Below are 14,280 nucleotides of genomic sequence, written 5' to 3' on the forward strand. Positions count from 1 at the left end.
GAAGATGGACAAACTAGAAGAAGAAATAACAGCTAAAAAACAGCGTAAATTTCTTCGGGATTATAAGGATTATCAGGCTGGTAGAACACTAACCTTTCAGAGGAAATACGACCATCTGTTTGAAAAGAAGACAGGCATGATGAAAGTTTCTCCCAGGCCTGCAGATACAACGGAGGAATTGGTCGAAAGTGATGTTTCTGATGGCAATGTCTCTGATGTGTCTGCTTCGGGCATGAATCAAGAAGCTAACAACGACACACAGAGAAAAGGCAGCAATTTTTTATTACAGTTCCAGTTGTTAAATCAAAACAGGACGGAACATCAACAAGACAGTGGGTCACAGAAGGGACGAGGCCGAGGACGAGGAAACAGAGGAAGAACAAGAGGAACCAATTGGCAAAGAAGAGGAGGAAACAACGCAGAAAGAAGCCCGATGGGAATGGAAACAAGGGGCAAGAAACAGCAACAAATATGACAGTTGTGAACCTATCCCAGCGGTCTCTTTCCCGTGAGGAAATTGAGACTTTGTCACTTGGACTCACCTTCTGTCCCACTTCTAATATGAACTATACTCAGACTCGTATTGATTTGTTCCTGTTTTCAAGAAAACTGAAACTTAAGAAATGGTTTAACACTAAACCCCAACAACAAGAAACTGTAAGTGTCAATCAAAGAGAGAGTAATTTGAATGTTTTGGATGTTGAACTTATGCATGCATTATATGACATGACGGAAAACGTTGATGTTGGTCAGTCCATACCTGAATGGGACACATGGGGCGAGAATTTGGATAACAACCCAGGGAGCAAATTTAAACCAAAATCTGTATTTCTCCCTAATGTACAATGTGAGGCAATTGACATCTTTGAAAAGGGTGTGCTGTATGACCTACAGAAAATGAGATATAATAAGATATCAGGGAGACGAAAAAATCTGTCAGCTAGACAAATTACATCTATTGATGAGCTGAAAGCGGATCACAATATCGTGATCCGCCAGTCAGATAAAGGTGGCAACGTGGTTGTCTTGGACAAGCACAAATATTTATCTGAGGGATTGAGACAGTTGGAGGATGTTAACTGTTATTGCAAAACGGATATGGCTGAGGTACTCAAATCTAAGATCACATACAGAGAAATCCTGGTGGGATGGAAAGACAGGGGTCTGCTAGAACAGGAAGAATTCAGTTACCTGTATTGCGCACATCCCAGAATACCAATCTTGTATCTATTACCAAAGATACATAAGGATTTGCAAAATCCTCCAGGTCGACCCATAGTGTCTTCCATTGGGTCATTGTACGAGAATACCTCTAGGTTCATCGATTACTTCTTGAGGCCATATGTGGTTGCTCTACCCTCGTATCTCAGGGATACAACACATTTTCTAACCATCATTGAGGGCATACATTGGGAGGCAGAGTACACTCTGGTTTCCTTGGATGTCAGTAGTTTATACACTAGCATTCAACATGAACAAGGCTTATTGGCTATCCAACATTACTTTAAAACCAGATCCATCTCTTTATTACATCACTCCCAGATGTTATTGGAAATGATTGAGATTTGTCTCAAAAATAATTTTTTCATTTTCAATGATGTCATCTACAAGCAGTCACAGGGCACAGCGATGGGAACCTGCTTCGCCCCCAGCTATGCGAATTTGTTCATGGGCTGGTGGGAGGAGCAGGTGGTCGCTAGTATGCTGGAATTTAACAACGTTGCCCTGTGGCTGCGTTACATTGATGACATCTTTTTCATCTGGTGTGGTGATGAAGATTCTGTTCGAATCTTTATCGACAAATTGAATCAAAACACCTGCAATTTACAGTTCACTGAAAACATCAGCAAAAATACAATGGAGTTTCTGGATGTCCGTCTGGAAGTCACTAACAATCAGTTGACCACTAAATTATTCCGTAAGGACACAGCGGGTAATAGCATCTTGAATGCCAGAAGCAGCCATCCAGGTAATCTAATACGGAGCATCCCTTATGGGGAACTGCTCCGGGCAAAAAGAAATTGCAGCACGAAAGTGGCATATGAAAAAGAGAGGGACATTATGTGCCAGAGATTCAGGGAAAGAGGCTACAGTGCCAGAATTGTGAAAGATGCAATCTCAAGAGTAGAGACAAAAACACGTGATGAACTTATTTATCCCAAACAGAAGGAAACCAAAGAAGAGAAAATTAGATTTATCACCACTTTCTCAGGCCAAGCTGCTGAAATACGCAGAGTTTTTAACAAACATTGGCATGTGCTACTCACGGATGAACATCTCAAACAAGATCTGAGTAGCAATCCACAGATTACTTTCAGAAAAAGTCGTTGTCTGGCGGATGAACTAAGTTGCAGTTACATTACTGGCAATGAAAATGATCCCAGGAACAGGGAAGGGGGTTTCAAATGTTGCCAGAAATGTAAAGCGTGCAAAAACAGCACCGATTGTGCCAAGTTACAGATACCCAATTCCAAAAGAGAATTTGCTATAAAAAAGAAACTCACATGCAATTCCAACCATTGCGTGTATGTGTTGATCTGCCCATGTGCCAAATGGTACATAGGTAGTACCAAACATGCAGCCAAGAAACGTGTGTTGGAGCACTTACGGGCTATACGGAACAACAACCGAGCATATCCCATAGCTAGACACTTTTTCGATCAACATTACCAAGACGAGACTAAGTTACGCATGGTTGTGATTGATTCTGTGGATATGGGTATAAGAGGTGGTAACCGGGAACTACTGTTGAGGAAATTAGAATCCCGTTATATTGTGGATTTTGAAAGTCTCGCTCCTAAGGGATTAAATATGAGCGAAGAATTATCTGTTCATCTACATGATTAAGCATCAATGAAAGTTTATCCTGAGCTGTTGTAGACTCATTTTAATATTTTATATTTACATCTGATTATTTTTCAGACGGTGTATCAGGAACACTGAGGAAGGTGGTCATGCTTATTATAGAGATGGAATTCAGTTATTTGTACTTTCATTAGTTGCTATCAGGGACCTTATCACTTTTACATTCTTGCTTATTATTTCTTGTCTGTAACCCAACTGGGAATAACATAATTATATTGTATTCACACACTGAGGTATGTGTACCATCTTATGATATTTTGATTATATATTTGGCTTGATCTCTATACTGGTCAAGATTGATCTCAGTCCTGCCCACTTGGGCGATTGGACGCAAATGACAATGCATTTCCATTGGACATGGTACTAAAAGAACCATTTACTATTTTGGGAGTGCTGTTGGCTTGGTATACGACCTGATTGGGTATTTCCATTTCTGATCGGTTGACGCTCCTGGTTCCGCCCACTTGGGCGTTTGGTACGCGTGCTACATCGTTTTCTCACGATTGTATGTACCGGTTTGGGGGTCGTGCATCACAACAGCACGCCCACAATGTAATATGGTGTTTGCAGATAGAGAAACATCATTGTGGATATTAAATCACGTAATTTTTGTATTGTATTTGAATCGCGTTTTCATCACGCATCAACATCTATTTTGTTTGCCTTTGTATTATTATCATATACAATGAGGATTCCATTGTTGTTAACATGCATTAATTTGTATTTTGCATACAATTGTGTAAATAACAATAAGTATACAATGTAGTACATATCGTTAAAAGATGGCCGCCCAATTTACATCTTTCCTGATACCACGTGTAAACCTGTGATGTATGAACCGGTGTATTTAAACATGGTGGTTGGTTTGCATTTTCGAGCGTGAACAAGCCGTATTGGTGAAACGCGTCGTTCTTGCACTTGGATTAAACATTTGCATACAGCACTGGAGTTCGAGTCTACTTTCGTGATTACGACAGTGGTGGCTTTCAAATAATAGGAATTCCGGTTTCCTGGCTCGGACCGCCCGTGACAGAAGGATCCCTTTACCGGTACTTGTGGTTTCATATATATATATATATATATATATATATATATATTCACTGAAAAAACCATAGGTTTCAGGCACGTTATAGTTAGGAATTGGCATTTAAAAAACCTTAGAAATTCACTGAAAAAAACATAGGTTTCAGGTGCCTTACAGTTAGTTGGACATTTCTCTCGTACAAAACCATTGAAATTCCCTTGTTATAGTTAGTTCAGCTAACTATAACTCGCGCGCCCGCAATGCACTGCTGATGACGTCACATATTACATCACTCATGACATGGTCAGTGACATCACTCATGACATCACTTATGACATCTCATGACAGATTTTTTAGGAATATTTTTAGTTTGTGAAAATAGACAGAAACTTTTCTGCTGAAAACCACACAATGGATTCCTATGGAAGAAAATACAAGTTACTGGTAAGTACGCTTAGAATTACTTTTCATAGTCAGCGCTGGGCTAAAAGATGCAGCACTGGGTTCTCTCCTGATAACAGGTGAGTAAATCATAATTCGTAGTTCGGCTGATTTTAGAGGAATATTTGTACAATGGTGAAGGAAGGGGCGGGGCCTGAAGTGACTTGTGCAAACACGCCCTGTGGCACGTTTTAAGTTGGGGAATTAATTTCTCTTCAATCCTGTGGTCCCTTGGGGGCCAACTAGCCCACCAGGTACCTCCAGTATGCGCCAGGGAGCTGCGTTGCAGAGAGGCGTTCAGAGGCCACACCCCTTTTTACAACACTCTGCAATGCAGCTCCGTGGTGCTTACTGGAGGTACCTGGTGGGCTAGTTGGCCCCTAGGGGACCTCTTGATTGAAGAGGAATTAATTCCCCAACTTAAAACGCGCCACAGGGCGTGTTTGCACACATATCACCTCAGGCCCCGCCCCCTACCTTCACCACTGTGCGAACGCGCCCCATGGCGCGTTTTAAGTTGGGGGATTAAGTCCCCTTGAATCCTGAGGTCCCCTGGTGGCCAACTAGCCCACCAGGTACCTCCAGTAAGCGCCACGGAGCTGCGTTGGTGGTGGGCTCACAATAATTTTTTGCAATAGCCTCACAGCAAAAATTGAACACATCCCTTTGCCAACCTGCGAAGCCCTATATTTTTCTATTCAGCTCACTGCATCTCAAACCATTAAAGGCATTCTACTCTATCACCCACCAGGACCCAGGACAGAGTTTCTTTCAATTCTAAGCACTCTGCTAGAACCTTTAGCAGATGAATCCACCTTTACAGTCTTAGGGGATTTTAATTTTCATTTAGAAAACTATCTGGACAGCAACACTAATAATCTACTTTTAGATATGGAAGCGACAGGCTTATCTCAGCGAATCTTAAACGCCACACATCAAGCCGGCCACACTTTAGATGGCCTCTTTTCAAACTCTCAAGCCATCCATTTACAGAGTATTCACCCTTTAGTCTGGTCTGATCACCATGCAATCATTTTTGATATTCTGACCAACGTCAAGCACCCACCCAGTACTTTATCGATCAAGCCAGGTCCATGGAGAGCTTGGAAGTGCTTAGACCCCCAACTTTAAAAAAAGACAATTATCCTCAACTTAACCAATAGTCTCGTTAGACCCCAATGTGGCCTCAGTAACTTACACCAACTGGTTAAATGATGCTTTTGACCGGTTGGTGCCTAATAAAATTATCTAAAAAAATCGCAGTGTGCGCCATCAGCCCCTTGGTTCTCTGAACTCCTTAAAGAACAAAATAAACTGTGCAGGAACTGTGAAAGAAAATGGCGTAGATCCTACAACTTTCAGGAAAAATTAGTTTACAAAACTGCACTTACCAATTACAAACACTTGATCGCGTAGGAAAAAAAGAGATACTGCACTGCTCAGATCGAAGCTGCACAAGATTCCAATAAACACTTATTTCAAGTAGTTGCCAAATTATCAGGCCAAACATCCGTTAGCAACGTGGCCCCTACTCAGTCACTATGTGACTCTTTAGCGAATTTGTTTGTCGATAAAGTAAACAATATTTACTCGAAATTCATGTTGGTAACCAACACTAAGGCTCAACCAATAATAAGGGACTTCTCCAAATCTTCCTTAGTGGAATTTGAAAATACCACCCCCGAGCAGATTGCCAGTATAATATTAACCGTCAAATCAGGTTCCGCTAATGATCCTTGTCCCCCGGCCATACTTATACCAGTATTAGATCAAGTGGCACCAGTCCTGTCCACTATTTGTAATTCCATGTTTGCCTCAGGTATCTACCCTACGATTTGGAAGAAAACGATCATAAAATCACTCTTAAAAAAAAAAAAACCTTGATCCCATCAAAACTAAAAACTACAGGCCAATAGCCAGCCTGCTTTTTCCGGCAAAGATCTTTGAAAAGGTAATGAATATCCAACTTTCCAAATATATTGAAGAACACCAGCTGTTAGATGCCACTCAATTTGGTTTCCGTAAAGGCCACGGAACTGAGACCGCACTCATCAAGGTGACTGGAGACATCAGAGTTATTCTGGACTAGGGAGGCACTGCAGTTCTTGTGCTGTTGGATCTCTCAGCGGCCTTTGATACGGTCGATCATACCATCTTGATCGACCGGGTCACAGAACTAGGTATCCAGGAAAAAGCCCGAGACCTGCTGGCTTCCTTCCTTGCCAACCGTACTCAGTCGGTAAATTTTGGTAACTTTCAGTCCACCCAATTGAGCCTCCCATGTGGTGTCCCGCAAGGCTCATCCCTAAGCCCAACACTTTTTAATATCTACTTGGCGGACTTGACTAGAGTTATCAAGAGACATGGGTTGGGCCTTGCTTCATACGCAGACGTCACTCAGTTGGTGTTGACAATACACCATGATGGAGAGGAAGTAGCCGAAAAATTTCAAGGAGGCATGCTGGCCATTAGTGATTGGATGACCAGCAATTGCCTTAAGTTAAACTCTGATAAAACAGAAGTCATGATCTTCGGTAAACTATCCCCAGCCTGGTCTTCAACCTGGTGGCCGCTGTCACTGGGTCCTCCACCGCCCCTAGTCACCAAGGTTAGGAATCTAGGCGTCATATTTGACGACAAACTAACTTTTCTCCCTCATGCCAACTCAGTAGTTTCAGCTGTATTTTACAAATTGCGTATGATGTACCCTTTCTTCCCTTGACAGCAGGAAAAACTCTTGTCAGCACTCTAATCATGTCTACCATTGATTACTGCAATGGGCTCTTCCTGAATGCCCAAAATAAGGTTATTCGTAAGATGCAAACTATTCAGAACGCAGCTGCCAGGATGCTTTCAGGAACCCCTAAATATAAGCCTATATCTCATGTTATTCGGAAATTTCACTGGCTCCCTGTGAAGAGTAGTATAATGTTTAAGGCCTTGTGCATCGCATACAAGACATCACGCAACACAGGGCCTCAATTTCTGATTAAAGATTTAGCAGTCTATACTCCATCACGGGCTCTTCGCTCATCTACGGCATCCCTGTTCGCAGTGCCTCGCACTAAAATTGTCTCCTGGGGCGATAAACATTTCATTGTTGCAGCTGCTAAACTTTGGAACTCGCTCCCATTACATATTAGATCATCCAAATCACTATTAACATTCAGGAGAATGACGAAAACATGGCTGTTCACACAATAAGTCTCCTTGGTATAAGTTTCATGCTGCCGTCCTTAGCGCCGAGACACCCAGGGGTATTTGAGCGCTTTATAAATCTCATAAACATAAACAGAGGTGTAAAAAGGGGCGTGGCCTCATTACACCTCTCTGCAACGCAGTCCCCTGGCGCATACTGGAGGTTCCTGGTGGGCTAGTTGGCCCCCAGGGACCCCAGTATTCAAGGGAAATTAGTTCCCCCTCTGAAGAGTGGTGTAAGGAAGGGGCGTGGCCTCCGGCCCGATCCCGTTTTTTTATTTTGTTATTTTTTTTAAAGGGGGGCTGTGTAGCCCCCCTTCTTTTTCTAATTTATTGGCCCTGGGGACCCCATCCCCCAGGGCCTGCCCCCAATTTCTTTAAAGAAATATATAAAAATCAGGACGGGGCCGCGTGGACCCCTCCCATGGCCATAATTTGCCCCGGGGACCCCATCCCTCAGGGCATGGCCCTTTTTTTATTTATTTTTTATTTTGGAGGGGGGGCTGCCTTGCCCCCCTCCCGGCCCACTACTAGCCCCGGGGACCCCATCCCCCGGGGCTGGCCCTCTTCCTTGGGGGCCGTGGGGGGGTCCCCAGTCCCCCCAGGGTCCCAGCCGGCTCCCTGCGTCCTGCGGGAGCCGGTATTGCTTTTCCACATGGGGAGCAGCTAACATGCTGCTCCCCCTGTGATAAACCCGGGGGTGGCGGTCCCCGGGGCTGGGGGGGCCTGAGAGCCCCAGCACCTAATATTAATAAGCCCCGGGGGGTGGCGGTCCCCGGGGCAGTGTGGGGGTTTGAACTCCCGACACTATTTTTTGAAAATGCCTCGGGATTTGGCCCCCCCGGGGGCCAATTGCCAAAGAAGCGTGGGAGCCCGCGCTTCATATATTTTTTTTCCGGCTGAAATTCAAGCTGGGTGCGCGAATCTCGCCGTTTAAAAAAAAAAAATGCTTTTTTGGCCCTGGGGGTCCTTGTGGGACCCCCTGAGCAGGCCTAGGGGGTCAGGGTGTTTCTACCCTGCCCCCTTTTTGCGTTTTTCACGTTTCTTTTGCTGATTTCTTGTGCCTCGGTTCTACCGAGGCACAAGATGGCTGCCAACACTTCCTGATTTGGAGTGTTGATAGCCGATTAGAATACAGCTCGTGCACGGCTGCGCTTAGGGTACGCGGATCCTCTGAGGCCATAGATATATATGTAATTTTAAATGTCATTTTCTCAGGAACTACTGAACGGATTTACACCATTTAAGCAAAAGGCACGTGTCTGAACTGAGGACTACCTCTTTGCCAAATTTGGTGTAATTCCGTTCAGCAGTTCGGGCTGTAGCTGCGGCTAAAGGTCCTATGGGAAAATGCATGGGGAAAACGTGTTTTGGGACCCCCCCTTTTTTCTCGGCCCCCACTTGATGAATCACCGTGAAACTTTCAGGATAGGAGTGGACCGGATATGGCCAAAAGTTTTGAAAATTTCACGAAGATTCGTCAATCGGCGCCAAAGTTATTCCAAATAGAATGTTGCGGATTTCCTATGGAAAATAGGTCCTAACTATACCTACTGGCGACCGCCAGTAGGTAATATATATATATATGCCTCCCGTATTTATGCTGCCATGTTGTTAGGAATGATCCTAATCAGATTATATGTAAAACGTATATGCAGGGGAGTTACGGGACTCTAGGCATTGAAACATAATATGCATTTAAGCAATTATTTTTCTCTGCATTATGTATAGATTTGTATATTTTTTCCATGTCTATTGGAACATGTGACCTGGCATTTGCACATTAAAAATGGTGAATCTCCATGTGAGCGCTGTCATGTGATCAAGGCAGAGGAGCTGCCGAAACGCGTCATGGCGGAGTGTTACTTGCAATAAAATCAAGTTAAGCACTTAACAGGGTCCACTCTCGTTTTGTTCCAGTGAAGTGGAGTTGAAAGGCGAGGATCCTTCATATATTCACCGGCTTTGGCTGTTCCCGGTGCAGTGGACCCCCTCCCCTCGAGTTGGCTCCTTGGATGGTAAAGTCGCTACTCCGGTGTCAGCTGACTATCCTCGAGGCTTCGAAGACGCTAGCAACCCGGAAGTGAACTGGTTAGAGTCCGGCAACGGAAACACGGAGCCCTCTGCGGAAAACAGCGGTTGAGAATTTTCCTGGGACGAGTGAGGATAGCGTCGACCCGAACGTCTCGAGTGGAGTGGACTCGGAGGAGTTGTGTCCAGCCAGGAGGCGGCGGCGCTACCGGCAGCCCAAGAACCAGGTACGGAACCGCGTTCATACAAGCCACAGGTGGGGAGGTGTGCACCCGGGGAGCCTGCCTCTAGGAACATTTGACAAGATGGCGAAGGCATCAATCTGGGGCATATTGTGACATTAGCAGTGCAAGTATAACATGTCTGCCGCAGCGCTACGCAACAGAGAATCGGCTGCAGAGGGGATGTTTTCAGACTCACCTTCAACATCCCAGTCCCCAAATATTAGTGGGATTAATAATGAACCAAGTAGCGAGCAAGGCTTAAAAGAAAAATACCGCACTCTGGAAAAACTAATGCAGCAAGAACAAGCAAAATGGTGGGAATCAAAATCATTGCAGGGGTATTTGGACGTGAGCAGGATACCGAGGGGATTGCGTATTATGATTGCCCCGAGTTACGACACTCCAAACTCCCAAATGATGGCTGAATGGGCAGAGACAAATTTGGAATCATCAAGAAAACCGGTCCAAATCCTGGTCAAATATGCCGTGATTGACCTGACCGTGGGGTTTTACAAACAAAAATAGATGCCCTTGAATTGGAAATAAACGCTATGGGGGATTCCCAACAGAAATCCAAATTACATGAGGACATGGTGATTAGACTTAGCAAAGAAGAGGAAAAGATCAAACAGCGAAAATCATTTAAATTCCAAAGATGATTACGCAAGTGGGCAGATTTTCACTTTTGCACCTAAATTTGATGCATACAGATCAGCAGCAGCAAGTCAATATGGGCAAGCACATAAATCCGCTTCCGCATCATATAGTCGTGATGAAACACCCACAGCGTCCGATTTGAGCTCCACAGTAGAGAGCGAGTCGGAAGCAGAAGTGAGAGCGGAGCAGGTACAATTCAATGCCATTAAACCTACTCTAGGTGAGGAGTCAGATTATATGAGAAGGAGCAGAAGGGAAACATTGCGGCCGCGCAACCAACCGGCAAAAAACGACGAAGAGCGTCCCAAAGACAAAGGAGAAAAGCAGCAAGGGGCCGCCGGTTACAACAAACGTCCAAACAAGGAAAGAGGCCGACGGGGGGGATGGAAGAGCAGATAGAAAGTAATAACTCATCCACAACACCAAAGGCCAAAACTATAATCAATCTGGCTGACATAAATCTGACACAGGCCGAGGAGCAATTATTATCGTTAGGACAGTCATATTGTCCTGAGTCGAATTTCGATTATCCTACGACTCGGGTGGATATTTACAAATTTATCCGTAAACTGAAATAAAAAAAAATTCATGAATTAAAATCCCGATCATCCAAAGATGAAAAGGGAGGGATGGCAATGAGTACAAGGGAAACCTGTGAGCTCTTGGTGGCAGATCTTGAGGCCTTACAAAATTTGCAAGAATTGGCAAAGGAGTCAGATACATCTATAAGAGAACCCAGCCTCAGCCCTTTTTCACAATTTGCCAACAACGATCAGTCAATAGAACTCAATATCAACGCTAAACCAACTACTCCATTCAAGACAAAATCTAAATTTACGCCTATCATGCCTCGAGATTCCATTGATGTTTTTAATGAACAGGTTGTGGCACAAATAAAGAAATTGAATACAACCATCAACAAACAAAAAAGGAAAATGACAAATCATGAAAGGTAGTACAACCAGCTGATAACGAAATTGAAAAAAGAGAACAATGTGGTGATCAGAAACTCCGACAAAGGGGGAAACATCATGCTGTGGCCAATAAAGGAGTACTTAGAGGAAGCTTACTCTCAATTAAATGATGCCCAATGCTATCGTAGAAGTACCCTTTTGAAATATTAAGCCGTGCAGAATCAATTCTATTCAAAATTATTAGCATGGAAAAGTATGGGCCTTCTCAATATGGAAGAATACAAATATTTAAAGACAGAACATCCGATAACGCTATCTATGTACTTTATTCCTAAGGTCCATAAAAACATTGAAAAACCTCCTGAAAGACCAATAATAGCGGCTAACAATGGGTTACTAGAGAATATGTTGCGCTACATTGATTCTTTCCTTCAAGAACATGTTAAAAAACTGAATTCATTTGTGCAGGATACCGGGGATTTTATCAGGAAAATTGCTGACATACAGTGGAATGAGGGGTGTCTGATTTGAGATGTCATCAGTGATGTCATGAGTGATGTCACTGACCATGTCATGAGTGATGTAATATGTGACGTCATCAGCAGTGCATTGCGGGCGCGCAAGTTATAGTTAGCTGAACTAACTATAACGGGGGAATTTCAATGGTTTTGTACAAGTGAAAAGTCCAGCTAACTATAACACCCCTGAAACCTATGGTTTTTTCAGTGAATTTCTGAGGTTTTTTAAATGCTAATTCCTAACTATAACATGCCTGAAACCTATGTTTTTTTCTGTGAATTTCAAAGGTTTTTAAATGCTAATTTCTAACTATGCCTACAGAGATAGGACATGTGAAGAAAGAAGAAAAAATGCACAGAAAGAAAAAAAAGAAGTGCAGAAAGAAGCAACAGAAGTCCTCAAAGACGAAGAAAAGTGCAGGAAGAAGGATAATGTGCAGAAAGAACAAAAAGAAGAGCAGAAAGAATCCTTGTTGCAAAATCATCCTGTACCCTCAACTTTTTCAGATGGATACTGGTGGTAACTGAGTCTGACTAACCAGTCCTAGAGCCAGTGCTATGTTAAAAGACACTTAGAATACAGTGAAAACACCTACATACACTAGGGAACATTATGCGTTGGGGTCCCCCTGTGATTAGCATGACCTCCTCTGTAAGCCCCTAGTATATAATAGGGCAGGGGGATTAAAACTACCTCTTAAAACAGGCCACAGGGCGTTTTTGCACACGTTAACTCAGGCCCCGTCCCCTCCCTTCACCACTGTGTAAACACGCCCTGTGTCCGTTTTTAGTTGGGAGATTAAGTTCATTTGAATCCTGAGGGTCCCTAGGGTCCAACTAGCCCACTAGGTACCTCCAGTAAGTGCCACAGAGCTGCGTTGCAGAGAGGTGTAAAAAGTGGCACAGCCTGGACCACCTCTCTGCAATGCAGCTCAGTGGCGCGTACTGGAAGCACTTGGTGGGCTAGTTAGCCCCCAGGGGCCTTCAGTATTGAAGGGAAATTATATCCCCAATTTAAAACGTGCCATAGTGCGTGTTTGCACACGTCACCTCAGGCCCCGTCCCCTCCCTTCACCACTGTGTAAGCGCGCCCTGTGGCTGTTCTAAGTTGAGAGATTAAGTCCCCTTGAATCCTAAGGGTCCCTAGGGTCAAACTAGACCACTAGGTACCTCCAGTAAGCGCCACAGAGCTGCGTTGCAGAGAGGTGTAAAAAGGAGCTTGGCCTCAGAACACCTGTCTGCAGCGCAGCTCCCTGGGGCATACTGGAGATGCCTTTTGGGCTAGTTGGCCCTCAGGGACCCTCAGTATTGAAGAGGAATTAATTCCCCAACTTACAACTCGCCAGGGGGCGCGTTTGCAGAGTGCTGCAAGGAGGGGGCGTGGCCTCCGGCACGATGCCAGTCTTTTATTTATTTTAATTTTTTAAGAAGGGGGGCTGTGTGGTTCCCCTTCTTATTCTAATTTATTGGCCCTGATGACCCCATCCCCCAGGGCCTGTCTCCTAATTATTTTTTTTACCCCAATCCCCAGGGCCGGCCACTGTTTTTTATTATTTTTAAAAAATATATATTTATAGACACACCTAGGACATGCTGGACAAACCGTACGTACCTATCACCATGACGATTTGCGTGATATTCATTAAAAGGCGACTATGCATACAATGAATCCACGTGGAATGTATTTACACAACTAGTGAAGCTCTGACATGTCTGATGCCCTACCGTGCCTAATCCCGGTAGACACCCTTGTCGTTTATTTATACAAACATGGGTAGCTATTGACGGGCACATTTAATACACATGCACACCAAGCCATTCAAAGGGGATTCGACAAAAATTCGACCAAAACTATGTAAGAAACCCCCCTCACGGTTAATAAAACACACATCCACTGCCGGATGTGTAATACTTTTTATTTTACTCTCTGGAAAGGGGACGAACATCACTTGAGAGTCACAGCGCGCTCCTGGTAGAGCCCAATGCTGTGTTACACCCACCATTACCTGCCGAGTGCCACACACCTCTGTGTTGTATTCCACCAGCTAGTGCATATGCTATGACACTCTCTAGCCCATGTGCACTGTAACACCACCCCGTGAATATGTCATGCCACACTTGTCTTCGCACGGGTTATATTGCCCTATCTAACGTGCCTTCCACGATGCCTATGTTATAACGCACAGTGCTATGCCATACATATTACAATCTGGGATCCATATCTTTGTCACAGTGCATATACAACGTTACACTCCCCAGCACATATTTTATATTACAACTTTAGAGACTAGTTAGGTTACACAACACTGCCCTGTGCATATTACACTCCAAGGCGCACATCGCATAGCACGCGCTAGTGCCTGTGCTATCTCGCGCTCTCCAATGAATCTGTCATTGCGCACAATGTA

The sequence above is a fragment of the Triturus cristatus genome, chromosome 2_1 (genome assembly GCF_964204655.1).
Source record: "Triturus cristatus chromosome 2_1, aTriCri1.1, whole genome shotgun sequence".
Taxonomy (NCBI): Eukaryota; Metazoa; Chordata; class Amphibia; order Caudata; family Salamandridae; genus Triturus; species Triturus cristatus.